At 50.5% G+C, this 15569-nt stretch overlaps 1 protein-coding gene across 13 annotated transcripts in view; it reads left to right on the top strand.

The window, feature by feature from the left end:
* Positions 1–987: 987 nt before the first annotated feature.
* Positions 988–15569, top strand: part of KIF1B (kinesin family member 1B) — a 214525-nt gene continuing 199943 nt past the window's right edge. For 12 of the 13 annotated variants that reach the window (XM_088465147.1, XM_088465144.1, XM_088465142.1 and 9 more), the window contains exon 1: positions 988–1153. The gene's annotated coding sequence lies outside the window, so the exon portion shown is untranslated. The remainder of the gene's footprint in view (positions 1154–15569) is intronic. The other variant, XM_088465148.1, reaches the window with a different exon arrangement.

Raw genomic sequence — 15569 nt, 5'->3', positions numbered from 1 at the left:
CCCCTTCTGCCTGGGGCCCCTGCACTGCTCCCGTCCCCTTCTGCCTGGGCCTGCGCTGCTCCCGTCCCCTTCTGCCTGGGCCTGCGCTGCTCCCATCCCCTTCTGCCTGGGCCTGCGCTGCTCCCATTCCCTTCTGCCTGGGCCTGCACGGCTCCCGTTCCCTTCTGCCTGGGGCCCCTGCACTGCTCCCGTTCCCTTCTGCCTGGGGCCCCTGCACTGCTCCCGTTCCCTTCTGCCTGGGGCCCCTGCACTGCTCCCGTTCCCTTCTGCCTGGGGCCCCTGCACTGCTCCCGTTCCCTTCTGCCTGGGGCCCCTGCACTGCTCCCGTTCCCTTCTGCCTGGGGCCCCTGCACTGCTCCCGTTCCCTTCTGCCTGGGGCCCCTGCACTGCTCCCGTTCCCTTCTGCCTGGGGCCCCTGCACTGCTCCCGTTCCCTTCTGCCTGGGGCCCCTGCACTGCTCCCGTTCCCTTCTGCCTGGGGCCCCTGCACTGCTCCCGTTCCCTTCTGCCTGGGGCCCCTGCACTGCTCCCGTTCCCTTCTGCCTGGGGCCCCTGCACTGCTCCCGTTCCCTTCTGCCTGGGGCCCCTGCACTGCTCCCGTTCCCTTCTGCCTGGGGCCCCTGCACTGTTCCCGTTCCCTTCTGCCTGGGGCCCCTGCACTGCTCCCGTTCCCTTCTGCCTGGGGCCCCTGCACTGCTCCCATCCCCTTCTGCCTGGGGCCCCTGCACTGCTCCCATCCCCTTCTGCCTGGGCATGCGCTATTCTCCACAGGCTGGTGCTGATGCTGCTGCGGCTCCGGGTTACTCAGCTGCACATCACAGGCTGAACACTAGGGGGCAGCCATCCCACCTCGAAGGACTCATCCACAATCTCCTCAGCTACCGACATCCCAGTTTACCCCACCCTCACCACCTCCATATCGCTGATAGGCTGACTTCTTCCCAGCGGCTCCCGCTATTGGCTGCGGTAGACGTCTGTCACCTGACGCACAGTGTGTCCCTGCGCCGGCTGCGCGCTGCATCGCGGCCTCAGTCACAGAGAGACAGCGGAGGAGGCAGCATCGCCCTCTGGGATCCCCCCACCGCTCACCCCCGGCACCCCCATGGCCGGGCTCCCCTCCGCTGGATGACCCTCCCAGCCGCCCATAACGCACGGTGAGTCGCGACATGTGGCTGGCAATCGGGGTAGTGGGTGGGGTGTGGCATCATGACAGAGCCCAGCAGGGGTGACGTCAGATGACGTCATTGCGACCATCAGTGTAGTAGGGAGCAGGGGGTCCCTGTCACCCCTGATATATGTAGCTATATCTTATTCGCTATAATATATATATATATATATACTGTCTGTATAATATATAGTGTGTGCGTATATAATGTGTTTATAATATATAGTGTGTGTGTATATATATATATATACTGTCTGTATAATATATAGTGTGTGTGTGTATATATATATATATATATATACTGTCTGTATAATATATAGTGTGTGTGTGTATATATATATATATATATACTGTCTGTATAATATATAGTGTGTGCGTATATAATGTGTTTATAATATATAGTGTGTGTGTGTGTATATATATAATGTATGTATTTACACCCTGTATACACAGACACTGCAGCAGTGACGCTATTGCTGCATATGTGCCCTGTACACTCAGTAATATGACTGTATGTCCCCAGCAGAGATGGATGTATGTGCTTAGTACATATGTGTGTGTATAGGAGACACGCCTGGTGCAGACCCGTATGCCCATGTATAGTGTGTGACAATAGGGAATGTACTATATAATGTCAGGTAACTGATCACCATGGCTGTAAGATGTCAGTGTTGTCTTCCTGTCTGGTCTCTCCCATTTAACCCCTTCCAGCCCGCAGTCACCGGCAGCCCTGGAGAAGCTCCTCGTCCTCACCGGTGCAGGGTTATTATGTCCCCACGGTGCCAGGGGGCTTATTATACATAATGTCCTGCAGGTCACAGGGGAGTTATTCTCTCTCTCTGCATGTGAGATCTGTCAGGGAAATGGGCAGTGATGGCAGGCCAGGTTTTCCTCTCTCGGTGTGCTGTGGTCTCAGACATGACAGGGCGTCAGCTGCTGCACACATCCCATAGATGTACTGTTATATGCTGCATTTTCCTGGGCCCCGGGGGGATTCTCCTAACCCCTCTCCCCCAGCGAGTAATGAGCATCGCTCCGTCTAATTCATGTCTCAGTCTCATCCACTTTGCTACAAGAGTATTTATTTATGTGATGCCTCCGTCTGCCGCCGAATGCTTAGGCCGTCCGCGGTTTTCTCCTCGATCCATATTTTATTTCCCCCCTCAGCCGACATCTGAGCCGTTATAGGGGGGAAGCCTGTGTTCTGTCCAAATGAGCATTACAGATGTGCGCCGGATTCACCAGGCTGCAGCAGCCATATTAAGCCGGAGCCCAAGATAGCAGCGCTGTGCATTACGCCGGCCTTGCTGCCTCCTGGCCATTCCTATTATGCTATGAGCCCCAAGTAATACACCCACTGGCGCTTTTCTTTCTTATACTTCTTTAGCTTCCAGATGTTCCTTTCTGTAAAGGGGTCGGGTCTCACCGGGGTGTCTAAGTAGTGCCGCGTATAAATGCCATTAACCCTTATGCAGCCCGGTACAAGGATTTTAGGCCAGACCGGTGTGACGTAACTTACTGGTAGCTCTGTCTCAGCAAATGATAAAATAGTCCTCTATGAGTTGGTGTAAATAAGATCAGTCTGACATGATGTGTATGAGAGGCTCGCTCTCGCGCCTGGCTTTTATTTAGGTGTACAAGGACGGGATACAGTGTCTGGAATGCTTTGCTGCTGATTTCCTGCTGTACGGTGGCTTTGCAGGGGGATTTGGTGCATCGCACGGCTCTCTGCTAGTCACATAAGCCACCATTACACCTGATGGTGTCAGAGCTGGGGCCATCGCTGCTGAGGATTTGCCCAGCAAGTCTGTCCCTGACGCATGCACCCGTTGCGTCTCCTATGACATCACAGCCCAGTGGAGCTGGTTACTATGGAGACTGGATGACGGAGAGGAGAACCTGACGTGCCAATAGAGAATCGATGGAGACAGAAGATCCTTGCACAGACTAATGCACTATGGAGATGTAACAGCGTCGTTTTACTTTCTGCTGACAGTGACCCAGTGACGTCGGCTGTGACGCGGAAATCTTCTTCCCGGCCAGGAAGTGCGCGGCGTGTGTGGGATTTGGGAAGGGCCTGCTGTATATTGGGAGTCATCGGTATTTACTGGCGATTTGTCACTTAGCAGAGGCTGCGTCCTGTAAACCACTCGCCACCCGTAACTGGTATGCAGCACTTTTCTGTTGGTGTTTCTTTATGTATGTGTGGTTTTAGCAGGGCAGATTTTATGGATTACGCCTTTGGATCATTTATTTTTTAATGGGATAGTCACCAGCTGGGACGAACGTCTCCGCAGTACATTTGTTGGCGCCTGTCTGCGATTGGCTGTTCAGTTTCATTGTGCTTGGAAAAAGAAAATTGCAATACAGGTAATTACAGGGAGGTTCTCTGACAACTTGATAATTTAACTGGTTGTCGAGGGGTGACTGGACTGAAACACCAGGAATCAGGGGTAGGACGAATACTCTGCGTGGAGGTGTTCAGATTTGTGCATTGATCTGATAAGGTATATACTTCATCATTTTACATGTATGTTTGCTAGTTTTGGGTAACATGTTTGTGCCTCATGCCTCAGTGATGCTGCCAGTACTAAGTGAATGGAAAGCTGAATGTAACTGGTGTGCGCACCATGTCTGCCTGCGCTGTACGTTGTAGGCCACATATGCACTTTGTAATCGGAAAATCAGCGCTCCACAATCTCCCCGAATCAAAGGAATCCAACACCTAACAACTGCTAATTATAATACCAATAATAATAATACTAATTATAATACCAAATATAAAGCCCAACACTCACATTGAGCTAGTGTAGAAATCCCTGTGCGAGCGTAATGTGCTCACAGTAATACCGAAGGCACATTCCCTGCAGTAAATGAGTGTACATAATATACAGGACACACCTAATATGAATAATGGCTCCAGCAAAGCAGCCGAACCCTCTCTGGCTAAGTCTATATAAACCGTCTCGCTATAGACGCAGTCACTGAAATCGCCTCCACCATTAATTACATTTTTTTTTAAATACATAAGTTACAGAATCCAGAATAATCTTTCTATTGTTCCCTTTAGTAATTGTGGAGAGTCGTCAATATTATAAGAGAGAGAAGCACAAAATCTAACATGAAAGTGCACAGAATAGTATAATAGTGGTGATGACAGGTGCACTGTGACTATATAGATCTGTCGCCCACAGACACAGGTGGCCGCCATATTGAGAATTCCGTGTATTAGTAAGACAGCGATGTGGTAAGGCCTATTAATGGTGACTGCGCTGGTTTTGGCAGCTTTGTAGATGAACCATTATCACATGATCTCCGGTCCCTCTGGAGTCACTGTTACACTATGCATATCTGATACGTCACCTATAGGATGAGTAAGCATAGGCTTGTATAGTATGTGATTATTCCATCCCATCTTGGTGGGTGCGGAGCCTAATACTATGTCTGCTTTGTGTCTTATGTACAGTGCCTTGCAAAAGTATTCACCCCCCTTTGCATTTTTCATGTTTTGTTGCCTAAACCTGGAATTACAATGGATTGTGTGAAGGTGTGCGTCATGTCATTCACAGAACATGCCTACAACTGTGACCTTGTGTTTTTTTTTATATAATGTGACTCAAACAACATGTAGGGCAAAAACAAAAAACTTCAGCGTGCATAACTATTCACCCCCCTAAAGTCAGTACTTTGTTGAGCTACCTTTTGCGGCAATTACAGCTGGAAGTCGCTTTGGATAAGTCTCTATGAGCTTGCCACATCTTGCCCCTGGGATCTTTGCCCATTCCTCAAAGCAAAACTGCTCCAGCTCCTTCATGTTGGATGGTTTCCGCTTGTGACCAGTAATCTTCAAGTCTGACCACAGATTCTCAATTGCGCTGAGATCTGGGCTGTGACTCGGCCATTCCAACACATTTACATGTTTCCCCTTAGACCACTGGAGTGTTGCTTTAGCAGTATGCATCGGGTCATTGTCCTGCTGGAAGGGGAACCTCCGTCCCAGTCTCATATCACAGGCAGACTGACACAGGTTTTGCTCAAGAATATCCCTGTATTTAGCACCATCCATCTTTCCCTCGACTCGTATCAGTTTCCCAGTCCCTGCTGCTGACAAACATCCTCCCAGCATGATGCTGCCACCGCCATGTGTCACTGTGGGGATGGTGGTCTTGGGGTGATGGGATGTGTTGGGTTTGCTCCAGACATAGCGTTTTCCTTGGTGGCTGAAAAGTTCAGATTTAGTCTCATCTGACCAGAGCACCTTCCTCCATACATTTGGGGAGTCGCCCACATGGCTTCTGGCAAACTCAAATCATGTCTTCTTATTTTTATCACTAAGTAATGGCTTTTTTTTGGCCACTCTTCCATAAAGCCCAGCTCTATGGAGTGTACGGCTTATTGTGGTCACAGGCACAGATACACCAGTCTCTGCTGTGGAACTCTGCAGCTCCTTCAGGGTTACCTTTGGTCTCTGTGCTGCCTCTCTGATTAATGCCCTCCTTGCCCGGTCTGGGAGTTTTGGTTGGCGGCCCTCTCTTGGCAGGTTTGTTGTGGTACCATGTTCTTTCCATTTGATGATGATGGATTGGATGGTGCTCCGGGGGATCATCAGAGATTTGGATATTTTTTTTATAACCCAACACAGAATTGTTGTTCTCAACAACTTTGTCCCTGACGTGTTTGGAGAGCTCCTTGGTCCTCATGGTGTGATGCCTCTCGCTTAGTGGTGTTGTAGCCTCTGGGGCCTCTCAGAAAAGGTGTGTTTATACTGACAGATATGTGACACTTAGATGTCACACAGGTCGGCTTCATTTCACTAATTATGTGACTTCTGAGGGTAATTGGTTGCACCAGAACTTTTGAGGGGCTTCATAGCAAAGGGGATGATTACATATGCACATGTCTATTTTCTGAATTTTATTATAAAGATTCTTTTTTATATCTATTTTTCTCATTTCACTTCACCAAATTATATTATTTTGTGCAGATCCATCACATAAAATTCAGATACATTACAACCTGTATTTATTTATTTTTTTGTAACAAAAAAGGTGAAAAACCAAGGGGGGTGTATACTTTTGCAAGGCACTGTACATTCCATCACACACTGCTGTCACCCCACATGTATGTTGCACTATGTTAACATTTTGCACATGTGAAATTCTCATCCTTCATCACCCAGCAGCTCTCCAGACATCCTCCTAGTGCTGTGCTGTAGCCAGCGTGGGACGTGTCTGTCCATGTGGCGTTACCCTGGCTCTGTTACACTACTATAGACACCACCAGGCTCTGAACACCATGCAGGGTGCACAGCGGGCCTATCAGAGGATACGCCACTGGCATGGCACTCTTTTATTGAATGTAACGTGAGGAATGATTGATTAACGTCTTCTACAGTAGACCTGCTCAATATTCAAATTGCAAAAACTAGGCCCAAGCTTTGCCTTCCAGGGTCGCCTGACTTCTCCAGGACACGTTAGTGAGACGAAGCTGTACCCAGAAGCCACTCTGTTGTTAAAGCAGCAATCCCATGAAAATAGAGGTGTGCTTTTTAATATAAATCACTGTGCTAAGGGCTAAAAGAAGAATGTGGGCAGTTACAATTTTCAATTGGTTTGTTTCTTCAGGCTCCTATTAGTGATTTGGCATTCTGCATAGTTATGTGATTACCATGTCAACCACAGTCACATGGCAACGAATGTAGTAAACAGAGAGGCTTTGGAACCCCCTTTGAGCTCTATTTTTTCTGATATCCTCCTTCTCCCCTCTCTGCCATCACATGACATGGAGCGATGGCGTTGTGTGTCTCGGATACTGTCCTTGCAGTGCACACAGTTTGGCAGTGCTGGCGCTGTGTGCGTCGAATACGGTTTTTGCAGTGTACACAGTTTAGCAGTGCTGGTGCTGTGTACCTCGGATACGGTTGTTGCAGTGCGCACAGTTTGGCAGTGCTGGCGCTGTGTGCCTCGGATACGGTTGTTGCAGTGCGCACAGTTTGGCAACGCTGGCGCTGTGTGCCTCGGATACGGTTGTTGCAGTGCGCACAGTTTGGCAACGCTGGCGCTGTGTGCCTCGGATACGGTTGTTGCAGTGCGCACAGTTTGGCAACGCTGGCGCTGTGTGCCTCGGATACGGTTGTTGCAGTGCGCACAGTTTGGCAACGCTGGCGCTGTGTGCCTCGGATACGGTTGTTGCAGTGCGCACAGTTTGGCAACGCTGGCGCTGTGTGCCTCGGATACGGTTGTTGCAGTGCGCACAGTTTGGCAACGCTGGCGCTGTGTGCCTCGGATACGGTTGTTGCAGTGCGCACAGTTTGGCAACGCTGGCGCTGTGTGCCTCGGATACGGTTGTTGCAGTGCGCACAGTTTGGCAACGCTGGCGCTGTGTGCCTCGGATACGGTTGTTGCAGTGCGCACAGTTTGGCAACGCTGGCGCTGTGTGCCTCGGATACGGTTGTTGCAGTGCGCACAGTTTGGCAACGCTGGCGCTGTGTGCCTCGGATACGGTTGTTGCAGTGCCAGCCGGGGTGGGTAGTGGAGCCGCTGACGGTGCTGAATTAGTTTCTGGTTGGGCAGATGTGGAATTTAGTTTTCTGTAACATCATTGGGCGTGAAGTGATCGGTAATTACAAAGCTTCTGTAAGTTCCTTGTTGCCGGTTCTGTAACCAGGTAGAAGTTATCGGTAATTATTTCACCGTGACGTCTGTATCTGCAGATCGCTGTGTGTACGGGAGGAGGATCTGTGCAGAGAGGGATAATCCCTCCGCTCAGGACTTTTCCTTCATTGCTTTCAGTTTTACTATGAGTCCTGTAAAAGGTAAAATAGGGACAATGGTGTAAATGTGGTTATTCATTGAGAAAAGCTGGAGACTTGGCAGTAAGTTAATGAATATCGGAGTCTTGGTTTTGCGCATACAATAGCTGCCTCTCTGCTTGGGGTGTGGATTGGGGATGGGGAGGGGGGGGGGGGCAGGTACACTAAAATCCAGTTGAAATATTCAAACTAGGGATGTGCAGGCTCGGTTCTACTCTGTTCCGTTCGTTTTTTTTTACCGAATCTTATTGGCTATCCAAAACTCGTGACAGCTGAAACCCAATAAGATTCGGGAAAAAAAAACGAACGGAACCGAGTAGAACCGAGCCTGCACATCCCTAATCCAAACACTTGCTATCTTCATGTATCCATTTAACCTCGTCTTGAGACAATAACTTACTTTCTGCAGAAAACATTGAAGAGATTTACTAACATACACTCACGTTACAAAGACCTGGAAGTTCCGTTATACATGAAATGTCGCACCTGATCACTGGGCTATGTGTGTGTATATATATATATATATATGTATATGTGTGTGTGTGTGTGTATGTATATATATATATATATATATATATATAAATATATATATTTATAGTGTTCACTGTAGCTCCGGCGGCAGGCAGGGCGCCGGAGCGAGCAACCTTATGCGCGCGTGTGCCCGAAAAGGGGGCGTGTCCATAAGACGCGTCTCCTTTTCGTCATACTTGGGGGCGTGCCCGGCGCTTACGGACACGCCGGGCAGCCCCCAAGCGCTGCAGAAAGGGAGAATAGATGCCGGACGCATGTGCTCCGCTAAAACAGCCTAGCGGGAATGCTATATATATATATATATATATATATATATATATATATAATCTCTATCTTTCCTGTATTAATGTTCCCTCTTTTCTCCGCATTGGGCTGAGGTGTGGTGTCCGGCACCATGTTCAGTGAGAGAACAGCACAGCTTGACCAGAAACAAACAAAAAGGTAGGGATCTCTGGATCCCTATTATAAACCTTGGACAGACGATAAAAGGTGCTTTCTACTTCAGGGTCCATAGGGGGTCCACAGGGTTGACCTTGGGGTATAGCTTGGATCTGGATCCACGGGAACCATACAGTTAAAGCTTTAGCTCCCAGGATGCACTTGGGTCCTCCACTATACCCCGCCCCCGAGCCACAGGCACCTCAGTTTCAGTTTGGTGCCGGCCGAAGTCGGTTGCACTGTGCAGTGGGGGTGCAGGAGCAGCCCCTAAGCTTTATTTTTACAGGAGAAAAGTTTTTTTATTTTTTCTCTTGTTTTACACTTAATGCGGCAGCATAGGACTGTCCTTCTGGACGTCCACGCTGCCGCTCCAACACCCCGCTGGCGCTGCGACGCCAGTACTGATCTGGCGATCGCAGCTGGACCCCGGAGTTAGTCCTAGCATGGCTCCGGGACCTCCCTCTGACTGCTGCCGGACTCTACGGGGAACAGGTAAGCCGCGAGCAGCGCTCTTAGCGCCGCGAGCGGGGATAAATGCAGTCAGTTGCCGCCGGTCTCTGGGGACAGACCGGCGGCGCTAGTAGCGGCGGCGGGCTCCCCCTCATGCAGGCATACCCCGCGCTCCGCTGGACCACCAGGGTATAAGTTCCGGAGGGGAACCGGCATCCCTGGGGTTAAATACTAGCCAGGGGAGGCAGCCTTCCCTGGTTTAGCGGCTCCTCCCCTCAGCTCAGCGCGCCTTTTCTCATGTGTACTGGCGTCGCTGAGCTGCTCCTCTGCTGGCCACTCCTCCTCAGAGCTCTCCGGCTAACGCAGGCTCCCAGGCAGGTAGGTGCATGGTCAGGTCCCCCTGTGTACCTCTCCCCTACCTAAAGGACAGTGTACACAGCGCTATAACTCCCCCCAGACACTGAATCTGGGTGGTTGAGGGCAGCGATTGGTGCAGTAAGTACAATCTTCCTGCATTGTATGTGACTTTGCTAGTGCTGCTGTCTGTACTTATTCTCTAATTGCTGTCAGCTTATATCTATCCCTTTGCTTCTCCTACAGCCCGAAGGTATGTGGGGGAGGGGCGTTTTTCTATTAACCTCACTCTTATAAATCATGTATTTGTGAGGTCAGTCACATACTGTTGTGTGCTACACAGTACCATATTTTTGGGCCTGTTTGTGTTGCATGCTGGTGAGTGCGAGGGTGTTAACACCGTATGTCCTCTGCTGATAAGTATTTATTGTATAATTACTGTATTATGTCTGATGAGGAGACTGAGCACTCCGGGGCTCCTGTGTTGCTTTCCTGCAGACGCTGTTCTGCTGGTGTTAATGGGGGGATTTATCTCAGGATGGTCTTTGCGGGCAGTGCCAGCTGGCACCAGGCCCCTCTATACCCCCTATGCAGCAGGACCCCCCTTGGGCGATGTTTTCACAAGTGCTGACATCTATTGCAGATGTCGATCCCTACAGTGACCCCTTCTGGGGCATTGTCCCAGCACTCTATCTCCCATTCCCCGGATATTCCGCAGGTATTGCGGTCTCCCTCCGGGGCCCAGACTGTGAGACAGTATTCGGGGCTGCCTGTGTATGTCCAGCCTCCCCCTGTATCACAACGGTCTGTAGTGCCTTTTCGGAGCTTCCCTCAGTCGGCTCCTCCGCCTTGGGTGGATGTTCTCTCCAGCTCGGTACAGAGTTTGGCGCCTTCATCCTCGGCTTTTCAGTCATTTTTGCAGGGTGATGTGCCACAGAAGGCGACTAAGCGGCCTGTTGTGAGTTTACTCACTGCGCAGATATCAGAATCGGATCCCTCTTCAGATGTTGGAGAGGTCCATGAGGATTCTGATTTGGATGCTGTGGGACAGGAGGTTGAGCCTAGGTCCTCCATTAATGTTCCAGCATTAGTTAGGGCGGTGCGGGCTATTCTCAATATAGAAGAGGAGGCACCGGTCCCTAAGTCGAAGTTTCCTGACTTCAAGAAAGCAAAGGTTACTTCTAATGTGTTCCCTCTGTCCGATCAGTTGGCGGATCATATGGCGGCGGCCTGGCAATTACCCAGCAAGAGATTCCAACCGCAGAAAAGGTTGGCTTCTCATTATACCTTTCCTGAGGATCATTGCAGAAAATGGGAGACTCCACCGGCGGTGGATTCACATGTCACTCGCTTGGTTAAAACCGCTACGCTACCATTGCCGTCTATTTCCTCTTTAAAGGATCCAACGGACAGGAAAGTGGAGGTTTGTTTGAAGTCCACTTAATCGCTCTCCGGAGCGGTGGCGCGCCCGTCCATGGCCATTTCCTGGGTGGCTAAAGCCATTGAGAACTGGGCCAATGCCTTGGAGGATTCTCTTACGGACGATGTTCCGGATGTTCAGAGAGCATTAGTGGCACAAATGAGGGATGCCGCTTCCTATATTGGGGAAGCGTCATTTGACGCAAGCATGTTAACCTCTAGAGTTTCGGCTGCTGCTGTGTCTGCTCGGAGATCCTTGTGGCTGCGGTCCTGGAGGGCTGATGCGGACTCTAAAAAGGGTCTGGAGACTCTCCCCTTTAATGGAGATTTGCTATTTGGTCCGGATGGTAGTATAGTGGATACCTTGGCTAAGTCCAAGTCGGCTTTCCTCCCTTCGGCTTCTGCGCCGGCTAGGGTGAGGAGGACTGCCTTTCGGTCCTTTCGGGTTCAGGTCCTTGGCGTGGTGGCTGCAGTCAGCTCATCTCAGCCAGGGTCGCCCCTTTTGGATCCCGGACTGGGTTCTGCTCACGACAGATGCCAGTCTCCGGGGTTGAGGGGCAGTGACCGGCTCGTTGTCTCTTCAGGGCCGTTGGTCGGCGGAGGAGGCTGTCCTTCCCATAAACATTCTAGAGCTACGGGCAGTGTACCGTGCTCTTCTGGCACCAGGGAGGAACTCGCAGTTGAGCTGCGATGTCGGAAGTGTCCCAAATCCTGACTTGGGCGGAGTGCCACCTTCCAGCAATATCGGCAGTCTTCATCCCGGGAGTCCTCAATTGGGAGGCAGACTTCCTCAGCCGTCACGACGTGCATCCCGGGGAATGGTCGCTTCACCCAGAGGTGTTTCAACTTGATGGCCTCTCGTCACAATTACAAGTTGCCCATATACGGCTCAAGGACAAGGGACGCGGGCGCAAGCCTAGTGGATGCCTTTGTCAGTGAAATGGTCGTTTCACCTAGCGTATCTGTTTCCTCCAATCTCCCTGCTACCTCGGGTACTCAGAAAGATCAAACGGGATGGAGGCACGTTTCTGCTGGTGGCTCCAGCGTGGCCCAGACGTCTTAAGGTCCCAGGGTTTTTCAAGCTCTGTCAACAGTACCATGCTTAGGGCACGTAAACCTGCCTCTGCACGGATTTACCACAGAGTGTGGCACACTTACTTTCAATGGTGCGAGTCTAGAAGCTATGACCCTCAGGTGTTCAGAGTTTCTAGGATCTTGGCATTTTTGCAGTCAGGTCTTGACCTGGGCTTACGGCTTGCTTCCCTAAAAGTTCATGTATCGGCCCTGTCAGTGTGGTTCCAACGAAGGATTGCCTCACTGCCTGACGTTCACACCTTGTTCCAAGGTGTGCTGAGGATCCAGCCTCCCTTTGTGCCTCCAGTGGCTCCGTGGGACTTGGCGGTGGTTCTTCGGGTCCTGCAGTCCTGAGTCGGTTGACCTCAAGTGGTTAACACTTAAGACTGTGTTTCTCCTGGCTCTTGCTTCGGCCAGGAGGGTATCCGAGTTGGGGGCACTTTCCTGTAGCCCCCCCTTCCTGATTTTTCATCAGGACAGGGCTGTGCTTCGCACCCGTCCTGAGTTCTTGCCTAAAGTGGTTTCTAAGTTCCACATAAATCAGGAACTTGTGGTGCCAGCTTTTCAGGCTCCGGGTCTTACGGCTGGCGAGGCTTCGCTGGAGGTGGTCCGGGCTCTCAGAATTTATGTTGAACAGACGGCCTCTGTTAGGAAGTCCGATTCGTTGTTCATCCTCTTTGGTTTCCATAAGAGGGGTTGGCCTGCCAACAAACAAACTTTAGCCCGTTGGCTTTGTTCTGTTATTGGGGAGGCTTATATACAGGAACCTTTGCCTGTTCCAGCCTCGGTTAAGGCTCATTCCACTCTGTCTGTAGGCCCTTCTTGGGCTGCTAGACGTGGTGCCTCCGCTGTTCAGCTGTGTAAGGCGGCCACTTGGTCTTCAATTCAGACATTTTTGAGGTTTTATGCGTTTGACACCTTTGCCTCTCAGGATGCATCCTTCGGGCGCAGGATTCTCCTTTCTGCTCAGGAGCGTCCCCGCCCTTAGTTGAACTGCTTTGGGACATCCCCAAGGTCAACCCTGTGGACCCCCTATGGACCCTGAAGTAGAAAACAAGAGATATGGTAAGAACTTACCTTTGTTATCTCTGTTTCTACGAAGTCCATAGGGTCCACAGGGCGCCCGCCCTGACGCACCTGGCTTCAAATGGGCTGTGGTACTGGTCACCGGTGTTTCTGTCTCCCATTTCTGTGAGTATGGTTTCTTGTGTGTTCCAGTCTTCCTTCTCTCTGTTTAGTCTCCTCCTTCGGCCTAGGCTACTTACCAACTGAGGTGCCTGTGGCTCGGGGGCGGGGTATAGAGGAGGACCCAAGTGCATCCTGGGAGCTAAAGCTTTAACTGTATGGTGCCCGTGGATCCAGATCCAAGCTATACCCCAAGGTCAACCCTGTGGACCCTATGGACTTCGTAGAAACAGAGATAGCAAAGGTAAGTTCTTACCATATCTATTGTTTTATGTGATGCAGTCTGTCAGCAGTGTTCATGCCTCATATACAGGGCCGATTCAGCAAGGATTGCAGATGCGATACCAGTCTCATATGCTAATGCTCTGCGATCGCTATGCCATCGCAGCCCTACATGAGGATGCCCCTTTACCTTACACACATCCGTAATACTTAGCTAGACTGCAAAGCCATCAGTAACAGCGAGTACCATCACAGCCTCACACACACAGGCGCAGGCTCTGACCTTACTCGGTAATTGCTAACCTTCCGGCATCGCACGCTATGAGGCCTCAGGCTGCGTAAGGCATTGCAGTCTATAATTTATGTACGCCCCTTCAACAACGTTCAAATGCACTAGCACATCTGCGTTTCACCGGCCACACACTTCAGCCTCCGCCACCGCCAAACGCTACTTCCCGTCAATCACCCTGCGATGGGTCTGCATAGCCACTGCGGTCTCAATCCTGACCGCAGTGAAGTGTTCGTGCACACGCACTGCGCAACAACTGGCCTCTTGCGTGCGTAATGGCAGTTTCGGTCCTTGCTGAATCAGGCCCACAGTACATGGATACCGCTACGTGTCTGCTCATCTCGCTGATTGCTGCAGCTACACGAAGGGTGTCGGACAATATTATACGCAGACACCTGTTCCTATATTTTGGACCCTCTTATAGAGCTCGGCGGCCCCTGAACCCTGCGCTGTTGGAGAATTTAGCACGGGGGTGGAGGCATCTGGTAGTTGGATCACTGCTGCTGTGTAAGAGTGTAAAGTGCTTCTTGGAAACTGCACCGCGCTCGTCAGGACCCTCACTTATTTCTGTTGTAGGGTGGGGGGGGCGTAATAGCACAATTCCCCCAACCCCCCTTCTGCTCTGACCTTCCCTAAGTAGCACATTATACGATTATAATGAGGAGGAGGAAAAGGCAGATATATTATTTCTAAACACCATGTTAATTTATCACCTAATGGCGATGTTCTTACATATCTGCCTGTAACTATTATGGGGAATGTGTATATATGTATATAGTGATCCCTGGGGGGCACAGTCTCCATGTCATTAGTCAGTAACGCTGAGAGTGTTATTCTCCCTGCACAGAGCTGGTGCTGTACAGCTGTCTGTCCCCTGTAATGTGTATATATGTATATAGTGATACCTGGGGGGCACAGGCTCCATGTCATTAGTCAGTAACGCTGAGAGTGTTATTCTCCCTGCACAGAGCTGGTGCTGTACAGCTGTCTGTCCCCTGTAATGTGTATATATGTATATAGTGATACCTGGGGGGCACAGGCTCCATGTCATTAGTCAGTAACGCTGAGAGTGTTATTCTCCCTGCACAGAGCTGGTGCTGTACAGCTGTCTGTCCCCCCTGTAATGTGTATATATATGTATATAGTGATACCTGGGGGGCACAGTCTCCATGTCATTAGTCAGTAACGCTGAGAGTGTTATTCTCCCTGCACAGAGCTGGTGCTGTACAGCTGTCTGTCCCCCTGTAATGTGTATATATATGTATATAGTGATACCTGGGGGGCACAGTCTCCATGTCATTAGTCAGTAACGCTGAGAGTGTTATTCTCCCTGCACAGAGCTGGTGCTGTACAGCTGTCTGTCCCCCTGTAATGTGTATATATGTATATAGTGATACCTGGGGGCACAGTCTCCATGTCATTAGTCAGTAACGCTGAGAGTGTTATTCTCCCTGCACAGAGCTGGTGCTGTACAGCTGTCTGTCCCCCTGTAATGTGTATATATATGTATATAGTGATACCTGGGGGGCACAGTCTCCATGTCATTAGTCAGTAACGCTGAGAGTGTTATTCTCCCTGCACAGAGCTGGTGCTGTACAGCTGTCTGTCCCCTGTAATTTGTATATATGTATT

This window comes from Taudactylus pleione, unplaced genomic scaffold, assembly GCF_031769625.1.
Source record: "Taudactylus pleione unplaced genomic scaffold, aTauple2 ptg001867l, whole genome shotgun sequence".
Lineage (NCBI taxonomy): Eukaryota > Metazoa > Chordata > Amphibia > Anura > Myobatrachidae > Taudactylus > Taudactylus pleione.
The sequence above is the reverse complement of the archived record's forward strand: the minus strand, read 5'-3'. Positions and strand labels throughout refer to the sequence as shown.